Below are 15,595 nucleotides of genomic sequence, written 5' to 3'. Positions count from 1 at the left end.
CAAACTTAATTAGAAAAGAGAAAATACGATGTTGTTGGACTTGTGAGAACGTAACATTTTCAGAGTTTAAACTGGCAGAGGATTTTCAATCTTATGAGGGAAACACAGCATTGCATTCTTTCTCCTGCAGGTCACGGGTCACACACACATATGCATGCGTACATAACTGACGTCATTGGACTCAATGAACAATGCCAAGTTATCAAAACATCCATGAGAACTTCATTTATGCAATTCACTCAGTTATTTCCCTTTACACATATTCCCTTGGCATTTCCCTCAATTTAAAAAAAGTAGAACGGTTTTAATTTTCTTACTTTGGAATTTCTCCAATTTGACTTGGCCAATGCAATTAATTCCTTTCATGTCTTTGGAACCTCAGATTCTTCATAACAAACAGAATCCATGGATTCCATGCTTCTGAGATCTGAGCCCCATCTAACACACCATAATTTGCAGATGATAAAAGATATTGGCATTGCAGGTCACAATAATGACCTGAAGGTAAATTTGTTTTTTTAAAAAAATACATTTGCATTTATTCATAGCTAATTTATTTAAATCATCTAACTCTTGAATATCTGCATATGAAGAATAATGACATTAATAGATTCAAGCCCATAAGATTGTGGGAAAAATTTAAGATCGGTTTGCAAATACTTTCATATTAGCTACCATATGGTGGGTGGTCAATGACTATTATTAAATAATAATTACTAGTCTTCCTTCACACGGGGGATGCTCTTAATTAAGTACTACTATCCATGAGGGCATTGTATCCTGTAATGTATCCTTTTGAAAAAAGAAGCTACAAATACATCATCTCTATCATTATTTTTTAGTTAAATATTATTCAACCATCATAAAATTTCTTGTGTACACAATTGTCATAAACATTTAACACTTCTGTATTTTACTCTCCATGTCTTTATTGTGAGACTACTAGAATGTTACAGGCATAGTGTGGCTGATTTTGAGTAAGCCCTTTTGGTAGTCTTAGTCCATCTTGCAAAACCTAAAATAATGAGCGAATTAATGTTAAGTAGTTTTTTAGTAGCTAAATGATTATTCAATGAGTGATTACAACCAAGCAAAGTCCACATAGAAGAATAATTCTTTATTAAAATTGTTTCAATGGTGTTTTGATTTTTTACTTTGCTTTTCTGTTTGGAGCGTCATTGTAACTACTGTATTGTAAATGATGGAAAATAATAGCATATGTTAAAAAATATGAAACTTTATAAAGTAAAAAAATAAAATAAAATAAAATAAATAAAAAAATAAAATTGTTTCAAAAGTTTGAAAAAAGAAAGTAGACATGCAAACCAAATATACAGGTGACATATCCATAGAACTGGATATAAATTTAGAAAATAATAATTTATAAGGGACCTTATCAGGCCATAAAACCTAGCCAAATTTGACAAGAGAAACATAACAGGAACAATCAAACACCGAAAGCAGAATTGTAAGGCAAAAGAAATTTGAGGGAAGTGATTTCTCTTAATAGCTACATATGTAAAGGATTCGGGTTTGGCTGATAAGGCTGCTACAAAAACAATGCAATAGTAGGATTTATCTTAATTAAAGACTAGGACACGGGGGCACCTGGGTGGGCCCATAGGTTTAGCATCTGACTTTGGATTTCCGGCTCAAGTCATGCTTCCACAGTTTATGAGTTTAAGCCTCACATCCGCTCTGTCCTGATGGTGCAGAGCTTCCTTGGAATTCTCTCTCCCAATCTCTCTGCTCCCCTGCTCATTCTCTCTCTCTCTCTTTCTCACAAAAAAAATAATCTTTAAAAATAAAAGCATTTTTAACCAGAGGAAATCTAACAATTTCGACAATCAATCAATAAGAATAAGATACAACAAATGATGATAAATGTTCCAAATGAATCTGTGGTGAGGAGAATACATGTGAAGTCCTGGATACAATTCTGGGTACCACAGTTCAAATGCTACATTGACCTGAAGGAGAATTTTGGATAGACATCAAAAGAATAAGCATAGGCTTGGAAATTGAGTAGTTAAAAAACTATGTACATAGGTATGTATGCATGTATGTATAATCATGGAATATGATGGAGAAGAATACAGGGGTTAGGAGAGGGCTATGACAACCACAATGCCATTCCCTTTCAAAGTGGTCGAATCCTCTGTGATGCTGTCCATGACCATGGAGTGGAAGTTACTAAGAGATTATTTCTATGAATGAAGTTTAAACATTGTACCTAGAGTAAGAGGGATAAAAAAATGCCTGCTTCATCTAAAAAAACAACAACACTTTTTAAAGAATGCCTTCAGCCTATATTTCAGAACATTGTAACATACAATGTTTTTGTCCCTATATGAAGGCCCATCAGAGAAATGTCTTCCTTACTATTGACAGAAAAACTCTGATCCTTCATCAGAGGAAATTCTCTTTATTAGACAATAAAAAGTCTGTAACTAATCATATCCCTTTTTCCCCTTTCTATTGCCTGCAAACTCAGAATTCACTCCCTCCCTCACTTATTTCCTCAATACTAATTTATTATAAATGTCCAGTACAGTTCAGAACCTGTTCTGTTGTAGGTACTGGAAATGCAGCAGGGAAAATGACAGGCAAGGAACCTTCTCTTGCAAAGTCCATTCTGGTGGACATGGAAAGGAGAAAGAAAACAAACAAGTAAAGAACACATGAGAGAAACAATTCCAGTAGAGAGAATGTTATGAAGGAAATTAAATAAGTTGACAAATTTGAGAGAATATGACATTTTGGGTTTTTTTTATTTTATTAAGTTTTCTTTATTTTGAGAGAGGGGAGAGAGAGAGAGAGAGAGAGAGAGAGAGAGAGAGCGAGCAGGGGAGGGGAAGAGGGAGGGAGAGAGAGAGAACCTCAAGAAGGTTCCACAGTGTCCTTGCAGAACCCAATGCGAGGCTCAGACTCACAAAACCACGAGATCATGCATGACCTGAGATGAAATGAAGAGTTGGACACTTAATGAACTGAGCCACTCAGGAACCCCGAGAATCTGGCATTTTAGATAAAGGATCGAGCCCGGATTAATTCAGGGATCAGATTGTCTGAACAAGGCAAAGAGCAAGAACAAAAGCCCCAGGGAAGGCAACAATGTAAATAAATCACAAATGGGAAATGGGAAGTGAAAGAGGAGCTGCCAAAGTGGCTGGACTTAGTATGCAACCAGGTAAGTCAGAGAGATGGGCAGCAAGAGGCAGTGCCAGCATGGGAGTGTGAAGATGTATTTAGGACTTTATTCCCTGTGTGAGGAGGAATCGTTTGAGGGTCTGACACAAGGGACAGCATGATCTCTCTTTTGCCTTTAAAATAACCAATCACTCTATAATGCTGTTCACTCCTTAGAAATCTCTGATGTATAGGGGTGCCTGAGTGGCTCAGTTGGTTGTCTTAACTTTAGCTCAGGTCATGATCTCACCTTCCATGAGTTATAGCCCGACATTGGACACTGTGTTGACAGCTCAGAGCCTGGAGCTTGCTTCAGATTCTGTGTTTCCCTCTCTCAGCCCCTCCCCCACTTGCTTGCTTGCGCGCTCTCTCCCTCTCTCTTTCTCTCTCTCTCTCTCTCTTTCTCTCTCTCTCTCTCTCTCTCTCTCTGTCTCTCCCTCAAAAATAAATAAACCTTTAAAAATTTAAAAAACAAATCTCCGGTGTACATACTTAAGCATGTGCATTCTTAATTTCTCCAGCTTGATCTTCTATTCTGACATCTTTACTCTCTAGTCTTGTTAGTTTATTATTTAAATCTCTCTCTTTCCATACATATATATACAATATATGTACATACATATGTTTATGTATTGATATGTTTATACACACACACACACTCAATACATGTCGCTGCTGGCAGCCTCATTTTCTGAGCTCAGAATGACCCCTGAAAGTCGTGCGGCTTTCCATTTATTGCCTCACCTTCGGTATGGGAATCATTAGGAACCTGCGATCCAAGTCCTACCTCTCTAGAGAACCCTTGCCATCCTCACTGTTACTCTGCTGGAAACATCCAGTCCTCACCTACCTCGTTTCCTTACATAATATAGCTTCTCCAGAGGCTTCTTAAAGATACCCTCCCTTTCCCCTATTGCTAGTAAATCAAACATGATTGCTTCATTGGTTTTGACTTCCTGAAACACAGTCTTTTCCAGGTTATTCTTACTGTTCGGGTAAAGATTACTAAAGCATGGCTCAGAGAAATAAAGATCAATTAGCAATATCGCACCTCAGACGAACTTCATTGGCCACGATACTGCCACTGCGCAAAGCTTAGAGAAATAAAGATCAAATAAAAACCATTACTTTGATAACATATTGTATCTTTTACAAATCATTTGTCTGAAAACATGGATTTATTCTAAAAATCATGTGGAAATTATGGCAGCAAGTCATCAACAAATCACAAATATTGCCTTGTGGATTTTCTTCTATCAAGACCATTTTTATTATAAATGTCATTTAGTTAAGAAAAATGTAAAATATATATTGGCAAATTAGTGAAGAAAGTATAAAAAATAACATTTTTAGGACCAAGGAGCAGTAGGAATCAATCTATTCATAGGTAAAGTCGTGAATTTAAAATCCTGATGTTTATGAGTTTTAGAGAAAAGTCACTGTGAATTTGCAATTTCTGCCTTCAGTCTCTGATTATATGATTATATAACCAATATCTGTGGCCTTTTTAATATTCCAGGGGCTTTCTGTAATTGAGTTAACCATAGTATCCCATTCTAGATCCATTATTTTTGATAATGATTAATTGAAACTAAGAATAATGTTCAAAATAGTTAATAGCAGTAAGAAAGGTTCACTGATCGGTTGGGCAGATTTAAAAAGCAGGGTCCAGTATCACCTGGCTTTAACCCAGTTCTTGCTGGATGGTGGGAAGGTATGCAGGGTCCTAAGAGAGAACGTTAAAGGGACTCAGATCTGGAAACTATTTGCCTATCAATGGGGAAGTGCTTCAATGTCTTAGCACCAACAAGTCTGCTGGTGAGACTGTTAGCAGCTGTTAGCCCTGTGTGTCACCTCACAAATACCATGCTGTGAGCTAGGGAGGTTGGGTCAAGTAAACTGAAAGGTTCCTGCTTTCTAACGTGAAAACAGAAAAATGAAATTAATTACCTATATTCCAGAGGATATATGAAAGATATAATTTTAAATTCAATGTAAGCAGCATTTTAACAATTTTATATTAAATGCCACCTCTTCACAAAAACCTTCCTGATCTCATTAAAAATGAAATAAGCTTTCCAACCATCCCATTAGCTTCTTTCTCATCCCTGTGTCTGTCTCCTTCATAATGCATATCACAACTCGCAGTAGTTTTGGTTTTGGTTTTTTTAGCATTTATTTATTTTTGAGAAGGGGGAGGAGAGAGAGGACAGGAGAGGGTCAGAGAGAGAGGCACATACAGAATCAGAAACAGGCTCCAGGCTCTGATCTGTCAGCACAGAGCCTGATGCAGGGCTCGAACTCACGAACCGTGAGATCATGACAGGAGGGGAAGTCGGAGGCTTAACTGACTGAGCCACCTGGGCACCCTTTAACTTGCAATGTTCTTAATTCACACATTTTGTTTAACTGTCTTTGTTTAACTGTCAGGTTTTGGGACATATCTTTTACTTGATTGAGTGTGCGTGTGTGAGTGTGTGTGTGCATTTGTTTGCACAGGTTCTTTTACTAGAACACAAGCTTCTTGAGATCAAGGCCACTTTTGCAGTGTATACATCAGTACTTACTTTCTTTTCACAGTGCTTGGCCCATAGATGATCAATAATTTGTTGAATTAAAGAATGATCCCAGATCATTAACCAAAATTAATCACTCCATACTCTATATTCCTATTTCTTTGGTCATTTACATCTACTTATCAATTACTATTTTGTCCCATTTTGTAATGATTTGAGCTCTTTGGGAAGAGTGGGCACACCTCATTTCTTTGTGTGCCATTCCATTGCCCAGTGCTAACCCCATAGACAGTTATGAGGTGTTACCTGAACTGAGAGTAGAAGATGGAGAAAGCTGCTTCTAGTACTTTCCTGAAACAAAGACATGATTATTTGGCCGGACTCTGACATACTTAACTACTCAGAGGCTGGATCTCAGTCTCAAAACACTGGGTTTATTCCAGGATCATATGAGTTACAATGAAAAAAGAAGAAAGGAATGAAAACTATTTCTGCCTGAAAGCACAGTCTGACTGGAAAGTCATATGAAAACTCCAGCAACAAGTAAGGACAAATCACACGCTTTGCTGGCTGAGTTTAAATACTTTTGTATTCGAGGACAAAGAAATAATACCATGACCTAATTCTTATATTTCTTTCAACATCTGGAAAGCTGGGGAATTAATCAGCCTAAGGAACTTACAAATAGCTTGAATCTTGTCCCACCTCAGAGAACCAAAAAGGAACCTTGGCTTCCTCCTGTAAGGCTTTCGTGGGACACATGGAAGGCTGATGTTACATTTTTCACAACATGACACAATGGAGCATCCACAATAATGACTGTGATGAATTGGTGCAAGTCTTCCATGGAGGTGCAAGGGGGCAGGGAAGGGGGCCTGCCCACTGCTATCAGCACATGCTGGTGTAGGGCAAGTGTGGACCTGCTGCTTGGCACTTCAGTTGAGGAGAAATCAGTATATCAGTTTTATTCATATCAAATTACCCCTATTCTTTTTTTAATGTTTATTTATTTCTGAGAGAGAGAGAGAGAGAGAGAAAGAGAGAGACAGAGACAGAGTGTGAGCGGAGGAGGGGCAGAGAGAGAGGGAGACACAGAATCTGAAGCAGGCTCCAGGTTCTGAGCTGTCAGCACAGAGCCTGATATGGGGCTCAAACTCATGAACTGCGAGATCATGACCTGAGCCAGTCAGAGGCTTAACTGACTGAGCCACCCAGGCACCCCTGAAATTATCCACACTCTTTCTTGGAGAATAATCTGGAAGAGTAAAAAGCAATACCCTTTTTGCCTTTTGATTAAAAATAATTACTCTTCATAATATGGCATCATAGAGTGTGTGCCTTGAAGACTCTAAGTTAGGGTTGCCAGATTTAGCAAATAAAGTTATAGGATTTCTGGGTAAATTTTCATATCAATAAACAACAGTTTTAAGCGTAAGTACACCCCATGCAACATATTTACAGTAAAAACTATTGTTTATTTGAAATTCAAATTAATCTAGGACTCCTGTGTTTCAGCCAGCAATCTTACCCTACATTCAAATTCCAATTTCTCTACTGACTACTTTTGATAGATATTTATGACCTCTCTTCCTTGCCTATCTGGAAAATTAGAATGAACAAATCTACCCTGCATGGTTTTTGAGATGCTTTCTTGGGACTCTGCTGTGTTTGTTCGCGTAGACAGCGGGGCAGAAGGAAACTTGAGTACAGCTTTCAATGTAAAGCCCATAACTAGCCAAGAAAAGGTGAAGCATACATTGTGCAGTGTCCAAATCTCAGTCTCTTCAAATGAAAAGAGTTTATGCTTATGCCTGTGGTACCACGTTGGATTCCACTTAGCCTCTGTAGTCCACACTGCTTGGATCTTACAGCCTTGCCATTTCAGCCCGAAGCCTCCTCATAACTGTCAGGCACAAGCAAGAAAGATGTAGGAATTGTGCCGGTAATTAAATGCCTCAGCCTAGACATGATATGCTTTACTTCCATGCCCAACCCACAGACAAAACTCATCACACGTAGCTAAATGAGAACACCTTAACATAACCCCGATGCCTGGGGAAAAGGGTAACAAGTGTGGATGAGCACTACAAGACTTCACCACAGTATTTATCCTGGTATTTTTAGAAGTTAGACAAGAACAATGGAAGGAATGTCCTGAGGCAGAGTCCTAAGTCCCTGAGGAAGAATGAGAGAGACAGGAGCTGGAGACAAGGACAGTGATACATAAACTACAGATTGAAGTCTGGGAGCTCAATATCCTGACCTTGTGGCTTTCAAGACCTTAGGCCTGACAGATCAAGAGCCACAAGTACAGTGCAGGCTCCCTTCCACCTCTGCCCCAGGGCATTCGCTTTAGGGGAACAGTGCTGCCTGATGGAGAGAGGCTGTAGGGAGGGTTCCTGTACAAAACTTGTAGGGTGCAAAACTCCCCTCCCAAACTGTGGGAGGACTTTCTGCAAAGGATTGGAAACAGTCTGCATTAGAGACCACCCCACTGGATGTCCCAGCTCCTCCCAGCACTAAGAGACACAATAATATCCAATGACCCCAAACAACCTAGGGCCATGTCCACCCTGCAGAACCTGCCCCCTCTCCCACACGGAGAGTACTTTGGCTTCAATAAGCAGGTTTGCACTTGCCTCTTTCCTTTTGGCTGTTTATATTCAAGTGTAAATCTTCTCATGGGGAATCCAGGCACCAAGACCTCTATTCATGCATTGTTGACTCTCTCACTAGTAAAGGCATTAAAAGCAATAATAGAATCTGTCAGTTAGATGAACACTGAGTGATATAGGCTTCTTCTAAATGTGACAGTCTTTTCCAAGATGTCACCTGCACTTCATCTAGCCTTTGTCTGAATGCCTTCAGTGACAAGTGGGCTCCCGGCTCATTATTAAATATTTTCTTCTTTGTTGAACTTATTGAACTAAAATCTGTTTCCTTATAATTCCTAAAATTTGCTCCGCTCTGTCGATATCACTGCTAATGTCTGCATTTTATTACAAATAAAAGCAATGCTAGAAAATAAGGTACACGTTGAGAAGGCACAATTATTTTTAGAATGAAGAACAGGGGCACCTGGGTAGCCCAGTCAGTTGAGGGGTCTGACTTTGGCTCAGGTCCTGATCTTGCAGTCCCTGAGTTCAAGCCCCACATCAGGCTCTCTGCTGTCAGTACAGAACCCACTTAGGGTCTTCTGTTTCCCTCTCTCTCTCTCTGCCCACCCCCCATTCATGCCCTCTCTCTCAAAAATAAAAAACATTAAAAAAAAAGAATGAGGGGCACCTGGGTGGCTCAATCGGTTGAGGGTTTGATGTCATCTCAGGTCATGATCTCGCAGTAGGTGAATTCAAGCCCCTCATTGGGCTCACTACTGTCAGCACTGAGCCTGCTTTGGATCTTCTGTCCCCTCCCCCTCTGCCCCTTCCTTGCACACTCTTTCTCTCAAAAATAAATAAACATTAATGTTTTTAATTTTTAAAAAATGAACAAAAATTAAACAAAAACTTGAAAAAATAATAGGCTAAAGGCTAACGGCTAAAAATGCTTCAGAAAAATCACAATATATAATCAGTTAATTAGTTATATTTTAATTTGTTAGAAGTTAACCCTCCCAAGGTGAGGATAGCAGTGCAGTGGTGGGCACAGATACTTAATGTCATTCCTTTTGCTTTTTGTTCAGGTTGCTATGTGTGTGTGTTCCACTTTTATTTCGAAAGAATAGTTTTTAGGTAGAAAATGTCTTTTTAAAATTTTTTAATGTTTATTTATTTTGAAACAGAGAGAGAGAGAGAGAGAGAGAGAGAGAACAAGGCAGGAGCAGAGAGACAGAGGGAAAGTAGAAGCTTGGTGGCTTACAACTGTGACCTCATGACCTGAGCCAAAATAAAGATTCCCTGATGCTTAACCAACTGAGCCACCCAGGTGCCCCAATGTGGAAAATTTCCAGCTGGAAAAAAAAAGCTTAATAGCGTTGGCCAATTTTAGGCTAAATTTGTTAATCTATTAGCCAGGTGGAAGTATTTAGTTTACCACATTATGTTTCAAAAATAATAATAAACTGCAATGACAGCAGTGTCTAATATTTTAAGGACCCTTTTTTTTAACTCAGGGATTAAAATAATGATCAGAATATTTAATATATCCTTCCATGAATAAAGAATATAAATTATTTTGTAACTAGACTACTATGCTTCATCTATTCAAAAGAAAACTTGTTTGCTTCCATCTGATCTTTCCTACTGATTAGTATCTGGGCTTAATTTTCCTTCTCATCAAGTTCCTATTTTGTTCGTTTAAACCTTTCATGCAAGTTGGAGGAGAAAGAATACAGAGCTCTATTTTTACTGACCTACTTCTAATTCTGCATCAGATAATAATCTACTGGTAGAGCTCATTTCAAAATACAGGAAAACATTTAATAACGACCACTGACAGGAGACTCAAATAGCACTCAGATCACTATCCCACTGGTAGGCAAGGAGTTTGATATTAAATAGTTATAATCTTATGAGCTTTTATAGTCTTATAAGCTCATAAATGAAAAACATGTCTCCTACCAACCAGTTTCTCCATCTGTAGGCTGCTTTTGATAATTCCCTCTGTGCTTCCTTCGTCCTCACATCCTGCCACAATCATCCTGTTTATTTCAAGCTATGTAATAACACAAATACAATCAGCTGTAATGTTATAGAAATATTGCTGGAAATGGGACTAAGAAAACACATTCAATCCCAGATTGCTTATTTACCGGTATCCAAACTGAAGCAAATCATTTTAGTTTTGTGAACTTCTATGGGTAAGCATATGAACCTTATAGAGTTAGTGTGAGCATTAAGTGTCAAATGGGTTGCAAACTTGTCCCCGGTATTGTAAGTACTCTTTGAGTGTGAGTTCCCTACCCCTGCTGATGTCCACATAAACGAAAGGGTTAATAATGAATGGTTAAGCTAGACATATCTTTACTACTAACAGCCCAGACCAAGGATTAAATTATGGGGGCACCGAGGTGGCTCAGTCAGTTAAGTGACCAGCTCTTGATTTCATTCAGGTCATCTCCCAGTTGGTGAGATCAAGCCCTGCTATGAGTATAGAGCCTGCTTGGGATCCTCTCTCTCCTTCTCTCTCTGCCCCTCCCCCTGCTCATGCTCACTCTCTCTCTCTCAAAATAAATAAACTTAAAAAAATTAAATTATGGAATAACAAAAATCAAGTATAAAAATTGAAAAATGGAAATTAATGAGTCCTTGGAAGATCTAGAATATGAAATAAGCAGGGCTAATAAGTCATCTCCAGATAAAAACAAAAGGCCTTTTCCTATACAGTTTGTATAAGTACTTTTCTTAGAATCAGCTTAGGAATTTTTAAAGTTTTTAAAAAGCTTAGAAGTCATTGTTGACCTTACCAAAACCTTTTGTTAATCTCAAGAATTTCTAGATACTAGAAACACCACATATGAATAAATGGGCATGATATTTACAATGAGTAGTCTACTAAAATCTGCCTCACTTTCTCTATGGGACCTATAAAAAAATCAATGGTTTTTTCTTCTACTTTTCTCTGTTGTGCACATTTCTGCCTGAGGGCTACTATTGCCAACCCACCCTTTCACACTGAACATTCCAGGAGAACAATCAAGTGTAGAAATTCTTTTATGTTGGTGATAGCAATCATAACTCTGCTGTGACTCTAATTGGTAAGGACAGGGTGGTAGGGCACTCCTACACAAAAGCTTCAACTGATAAAACACACTCAGTTTTAGACAAAAGTCATTTTAAGTCACCTGCTTAATTCAAAGTTAAGTGATGTGTCTTAACCATACAGAGTCCATGGGGCGGCAGGAATTGAGAGTGCCTTCTCCAGGGTATAACATGTGTCTTAGCACCATCACTGTACATGGAGGACCCTCACCCTCTTGACTCAGTCGTCCAAGGTCACCCTCTAGGACCTTAAACGCCCTTCCCCTGCAGCCGTCTATTCTGTCCCCAGCACTTCAGCACTGCCAACTGTTTCATTCTTCCCCTTGTGGTGAGGTCTGAGGTCTGGCCTCTGGTGGATTATCAGAGTATGGAGGGAAAAGAGGGTAAATTTTGTTCTGGGGAAGTAGAAAGGGCAAGGGAGTCTCCACCATTGTCTGCCATAAAATAAGGTGAGCTGAGGGCAAAGCAGAAGCTAGCACACACCCCCACGCCAAGGTGGGATATGTATGGTACTCCTCACACACTCCTGGCCTGATGGAGTCTTCATCAGTGTACAAATATCTTAGTAATTTATGAGAAAAAGGCAATCATATCAATTAGTCTAATCTCAAGAAACCTATAGACTCAGTTTCCTGGAGCCCCAATATCACCTTCCCCTCCATACTGATATGGGGAACAAAAGAAAGAAGGAAATGGCAGGTAAAATTAAATTTCTTTATAACCTGCAGTCCATTGACAGATACTTAAGGCAAATAAATATACAGTATAACATTTGTCCAGGAACCCCCTACTTTCCCAGTGTTAATGCCTTACCAAAGGAAAAACAAACTTAGCTAGATAATAACAAGGCCTCAGGTACATTAGGTGTCCTCTTTAGCATGTCAAAGTCCTTCTGGAGGCCTCCCTTTTGACTTTACCTCCCCCAACTCCATAGTATATAACCAGCCACTCTCCACAACCCCAAGGCAGCTCTTTCTGCCCCTGGGTCCCGTCCCCTTGCTTTAATAAAATCACCTTTTCAGCACCAAAGATGCTTCAAGAATTCTTTCTTGGCTGTTGGCTTTGAAACCCCACCATTCCAAAGCCTCATCAGCAAGATTATCTAAAAATTGAAGAAATATCTTTAATGTGAGTATTAATGAAATATTAGCTGTCTCTCTGAAACTTTTTGACGAACAAAACAACAGAAACCTGTCTTTTAGCTGAATTTGCTTTACATTATTTAGTACCCTCAGATCACCATATAAGTTTCAGGATAAGGAAAGTGTGTGTGTGTGTGTGTGTGTGTGTGTGTGTGTGTGTGTGTGTGTGTAGAATGTGTGTAGAAAGGGAGAAAGGGAGGAATGATAACCTTTCAAAACATATCATGACTTACACAAAATAATAATTACACATGCACACAAATCCCTCGATGTTGACAATGCTTTTCATTTCTCTCTCTGAATCTCCTAATGTTGACTTTTTAAAATGTTTCATTTTCCATTCTATAAATAGGAAAATAGAATGTTAATTCAATAAAAAATTTATTTGAAATGCAGATAAGCTAGTTTGATCTTCCTCACTTCATTACTGTATATGGATTTCATCCTATTTCCTTAGTAAATTTGACACTGACTATGATAAATCTTTCCACAGCTTCACTTCTGCATTTGCATATTTCAAAATTGAAGTTTAATTTTTAAGGGAATGACTTTTCCTAGAAAAAACAATTAACCTCTTAAAGGATTTCAAAGACTTTTTTTCAAAGGAGGGTTGTCTGTTGGTCAACAGGCTGTCAACAGCCTGTCCATAAAAGCAGTGAAATCCCCCCTCCAAATTCCTCTTTGTTACCTGCTCTTGAGTATACTACTTTCACTTTATCAGTAAATTCTAAGTTGTTCCCTCTCTGCTTGAATGTTTTATGATACTTTCCAAAGCTCATATTTTTTTCTGGCCTTAGAACTATCAGATGTTCTTTAGCAGTAAGGGATGTTTCTACAAAAGCCCCATAGAAAGAAAGAAGGAAGGAAGGAAGGAAGGAAGGAAGGAAGGAAGGAAGGAAGGAAGGAAGGAAGAAAGAACGAACCAACCAACCAATTGTCCTTCAAATGGGCAATTGGGAGGAAGAGTCGAATCCAGAATTTTGGACATGTCCTTTGGTTAGTGTGCTACCAAACCTTTAATGATACGACAAGTTCATGATATCCATTCCATTTCAGTAACAGCAGTGTAAGCACAGAATATTATGTTGGTGCCATAGCAGCACTACAATCCCCAAGCATCACTACTGTTCTCTTTAGACTCTGCCCTGAACAACACCACCAATCATGCATCAATCCATAATGGCCTTACTGTTGGCCAAATTTCCATTTCTTATGCATTATCAGGTATTTCAGCAAATGTATTTTGGGGGTTATAATTCTCTCAGCTAGGTGTACGCTCATTGATGAAGAGGGCCATTCTCTACTTTTCTTTTATGATTGAGACATTGGCTGGTTCATGAATAATTTTACCCATGAGATGCATCTATCTGTTTAGAAATTCTCCCAGACAACTTCTACTGAGCAGCATGAGCATAGGTCAAAGAAAAAAGGATCAAGTGAAACAATGAATCACTAATGAAATCTACATTTCAAAAATATGAATCTTTCAGCTGCAACATTAATAAGTATGTACTTATAATTGTTATGCTGGCTATTTTGGAGTGTTAAAAATACTTAATGGTTGGTCAGTGGAATAGAGTCTACTAGATATGGGTATTTCCTCTTTTTCATTGGCATATAGCTTGACTATATTCCCCAACCTTCCTTGTAGTAGTGGGCCACAGACTAATGACTAGTGACTAATTTCTAGCCAATGGAATTTTACAGGAAGTGATGGATGCTTCCTTCAGGTCTGGGCCATTAAAAAAATCTCCCATATAATACTCCATATTCTTTCCTTATATTGCACTATATTTATACAAATATGCATGGTGATCTTTGAAGCCATTGTGTGGAAGATGGAAGACTAACATGGAAGGAATAAAAGTTCTCTCACTTAAAGGAGAACCACTGTGATTAGGACCATCCATTTCACATTCGCATCAGGAGGAAATTATAAGCTACTAAGTGTCTAAAATTTGTCTGTAACTATAACTAGAGTTAGAAAAACTATATTGCACAAGTAATCATACTGAAAGAAGAGAAATAAGAAATGTCACCTCTTGCCTCACCCTCATCTATGGTGTCAGATTTTTGTTCCAAAGATGTTACGGTGCCCTCTTTTGTAAGATATATCTCGGAAAAAGTCTCAATGTCGATTTTATATGTGCATCAAATTGCATACAGAGACTCATTTCCAGAGCAGGCATTTCCTCAAATAATATATATACATATATTTATATACCACATATTATATTATATGTATATTATGTAATAGACATCTATATGTGAAACTACTATAAGTAGCACACTATATATGTATATATAAATTATAACATGTGCATTAAATTTTTGAAGTAGTGAGCATGAAGAAAATGGTTCAGTGTCCATTATGTATACATTGACATCTTTTTCACTGTGCCTTTTTAAGTATTTCTTTTACAAGTAAAAGTTATCACTATTCCTTTACCTTAAACTATGAGAAATATAATAGAAGTTAAAGCAGAAACAATGTCAACAATATTGATATAGATTATATAAGTTTGATATTTTGCTTTTTCCTACATAATTTCAAAATATGGCTAAGTAATAAATGAGTCAATATGTGTGCTCTCGCTTGCTTCCTCTTGCACTCTCTCACATATACACATATACATACATAATATTACATAGATGTATATAGTTAGCTACTTTATAAGCACTTGGTGTATAATGGCTAGACTACCCTTCATTTTCAAAGCCTCAGCCCTGGTTCAGCCCCTGCACACGGTAGATATTAAATAAGAGGAAGATGACTAAAATGCCCACAGAAGAAAAGGCTTAGAAATATCAAGACCACAAAAACTGTATATTTTACCAATACTATAGGGCAGACATAATCTTTGGAAATGAGCATTATAATTTTAACTACTAAACAAATCACTACTTGACTCCAAACATAAGTATGTCTGCTTGTTTTGACATTGATGCCTAACACATATGTATTTAGAAATTTTTCCATAGAAAAACCTTATAATATCATTGGCTGAAACAAGAAGAATATAAATCATCAGTAAAAAGAAATTATTTA

At 38.0% G+C, this 15,595-nt stretch overlaps 1 pseudogene; it reads right to left on the bottom strand.

The window, feature by feature from the left end:
* Positions 1-4,098: 4,098 nt before the first annotated feature.
* Positions 4,099-4,285, bottom strand: LOC115277117 (annotated as a pseudogene).
* Between the last annotated feature and the right edge of the window lie 11,310 nt (positions 4,286-15,595).

The sequence above is a fragment of the Suricata suricatta genome, chromosome 13, assembly GCF_006229205.1.
Source record: "Suricata suricatta isolate VVHF042 chromosome 13, meerkat_22Aug2017_6uvM2_HiC, whole genome shotgun sequence".
Taxonomy (NCBI): domain Eukaryota; kingdom Metazoa; phylum Chordata; class Mammalia; order Carnivora; family Herpestidae; genus Suricata; species Suricata suricatta.
The sequence above is the reverse complement of the archived record's forward strand: the minus strand, read 5'-3'. Positions and strand labels throughout refer to the sequence as shown.